Raw genomic sequence first — 3,301 nt, 5'->3', positions numbered from 1 at the left:
AAAAAAATACTCATGACCCTTACATTAGAGCATACAAAGTGTTGGGGCATGATGATGGGCTATATCTCAGCCTGATTAGACTCAATTATAAGAAAGCTAAAAGCAGAACACAGTCTGGACACTGGTTTGCAGATTGGAAATGGTATCTGCATATTCTGTATGCATGCTTCATCTGTATCTTTTGAGCTCAGAGATAAGGTCTAACCATCTCTATACATCACGCTGCCAGCTCTCAGGACAGCTTTGTCTGTGAAATCCCACAGGACTAAAAGATACCCGAACTCTCAGCTTCCAGGGATGCTTTAATTTATTTTCAAAGTCAAGCAAAACCAACGAGGATCTGACCCTGCACCCTTTATACTCACTGTCTGCAACAAGTATGGACTCATTCCCTGGATTGTAAATAAAATACTTGCAGTCCATAAATCTTGAAAAATGGCTGTCTCATACAGCAGCAGATCTACTTTCCTGACCTGCTGCAGGGCAGATTGGGTAACAGTCTACAACTCATCTCAGCCCACAAGGTTTATGTATTTATAGAGCATCTTGGAAAAGATTTTGTAATTTACATACGATTTGCTGCTGGAGAGGATACTGAGTGCCTCTCCTACAAAGGAAATAATATTCTGCATATATTGTTACAAGCCCGCTTTGTAATACTGCTTTGTAGTACACAAACTTTTTATTGGCTTCACTTACGTCTGGTATCTTTTATGGGCTCCGAACCACTCACATTTCTGAATCATTTACACTATTCTTAATACCGTTGTGACTGAAATGAGAGCTTGGCTTTTATACTGCAGCTTACTAGCAGGACATGCATGTTGAAACAAATCGTAACGCTATGGCTTTGTATCTTCAAAGTGCTGCTCAAATATAGCACAGTAAAACTTTGCAGTGCGCAGGAGAGGAACCGAGGAGTATTTATCCCTGAGTCACTGGAGACTGAGCAGCTGAGGGACCAAAGTTGATGCCATGCACAAAGATGACCAGCCCAGGCTGTGCCCCAGCTCAGCCCACAGCCAATTCTCATCTAACAAGAGAAGAAAAGGTTCCTTGTACTTCCAAAGAGCCACAATCAAACAAGCCCTAATCTTCTTCTGAAACACAACCTTCAGTGCGTAGCAGGGAGGTGTTCTACTCAGTTTTGGAAGTCAATGGGCTGGATTGCCTCTCATCCAGCTCCACTGAGTTTGGCTGAGGAGGAACCTCCTCCAGCACTTCTTCAGTTGTATATAAACATATGGTAATATGTATGGTACCTGGTCTCCCTTCTGGTCAAGGTACAGAAAGAACAGATAACACCTAGGCAATGCTTAATACAGTTAATAGGATAACATTAATGCAAGTAGCTGGAAAGGTATGCAAGTGGAGCCTATGACAACACTGATATGAGCATTCTCACGCCCCAGTTATCGTGATGCATGTTGGGACATTTTGGGGCCTGAATTGGTCCTCACTGAAACACAAAAAACATTCATTTGATATAAAGATCCATGCCCAGGTGGTGGGTGTTCCACTCCTGGAGATACTCAAGGTCAGGCTGGGTGGCTCTGAGCACCTGATGGAGCTGTGGGTGTCCCTGTTCAGTGCAGGGCAGTTGGATCAGATGGCCTTTAAAAAGCCCTTTCAACTCAAACCATCCTATGATTCTATGATTCTGTGATTCTCTCCTTGATAACTGGGATCTGCTCAGCTTAGTTACTGCTTTTTGTTCGCTTAACCATTCCACCACCAGACAGGGGAGGTGCTAAAGAGAGTACAGCCAGGTCAGTCTTTTCCCTCCACCTCCATCACTCTGAATGAGAAAATAAAACATCCAGCCTTTTCTCATCCAGATGTCTCAAAGCCTGCTGTGGAGCGGGACAACATATTATGTACATTTGGAGACAGAGCAGCAGGAAGAAGGAACTAAGGTGACACCCATCCATGTCACACAACAACACAGATGGGAGATGAACAAGGCCTGCTCCTGAAATACGCCTTCAGACACGCTGCTTTCAGTCAACAATGAAACCTCAGATTGAATCAGGTTTTTCAGACCTCTCAAACATATCTAAGGAAGGAGACAGATAAGCAGAGACACAGTGAAGAGTACTGAATAAAACCGATGACACAATTTCTGCTCGTTTTTGGAAGGTTTTGCTGAGCTTACAAGGAGCCACTGCTCTTAAAGCCAGAAGTTGCTTTAAAACCTCAGACCTCTCACTTTCAAGTTTTAAGCAGCAGCCAGTCAAGAGGAAACCCCATCTACAGCTAATCCACTTCTGTTCAGCAGGGTAAAACCTCCTGTCTGATCTCATGCTAAGAACTAGAGTCCACTTTTTGTCCACTTTTTGGACAATGGTAAAAGTTGCAGACAATACAAGCAAAGGTTTGGGTTTGCTCCATACCTTTTAGCTGCTGGTAGCAACTCAAGGGAGGGAGAGCACAGCCCCACTAAGCTAAGGGAGGAAATAACACTTTCTATTTCTTTATGGTAGCTGCGCAAAGCTGAAGAAATCACACACAACCAATGATTGCAAAGGTAATGAAAAGAAAGGTTTCTAGACTCTGGATTAAGACCTCCGCTCCTGAATGCTAAAAGAAGCTTAAGTATCTTTACAGAGTTATCCTTAAATCTGTCTTAAATCTAACTTTCCTTCAGGACTGCACCTGGACCTCTGAGTCACAGCAAACTTCACAGACTGCCAGGTCTTTCTTTCCATCTCTCCTCACCCTCCTCAGAAGAGCCCATATACACACACAGACACGTACCCAAAACAAAAAGCAAATCAACTAACAGATGTTTGCAGCATGCTATAAAAAAATGGCACCGCTGCAATGCTTGGAGGTAGGTTAATATTTAGTTTGGCTTACAGTATCTTCAGACTCACAGGGCAGTACCCACCCTAGGGCAGATTCCTTCTCCTTTTTGGAAGCCTGGAGCACCCCGTCCTACAAGCAGCAGGCTCCAGATGATGTTGGAGCTGATGCAGACAGGCAGCTTTCTTTTCACCTGTAAGACTTTCATCCCTCAGCTCCTGCTTAGAAAAGGCAGTGTTATCTCTTTATTTAACTGGACCACCTGGGTGGGTATTAATATCACACAGTCACGTGCCTGACTCCTGCCTCTGTTGTGGCTTCACAATCCAAGGAAGTGACCCTCAGCTCATTTTGCAAAACGTTAATAACTTCCACGCAGTCACAAGCTCAGGGCTGGAAGAAATGTCTGTCTTTTTTCCATAAGGTCATGTGGGACAGATTGCCTTCCAGCCCCACAGCCATGGCCATTGGTGATGGACATCCTTGTGGCCTCTCA

The sequence above is a fragment of the Phasianus colchicus genome, chromosome 9, assembly GCF_987193195.1.
Source record: "Phasianus colchicus chromosome 9, bPhaCol1.hap1.1, whole genome shotgun sequence".
NCBI lineage: Eukaryota > Metazoa > Chordata > Aves > Galliformes > Phasianidae > Phasianus > Phasianus colchicus.
Note: the sequence above shows the minus strand (reverse complement) of the source record.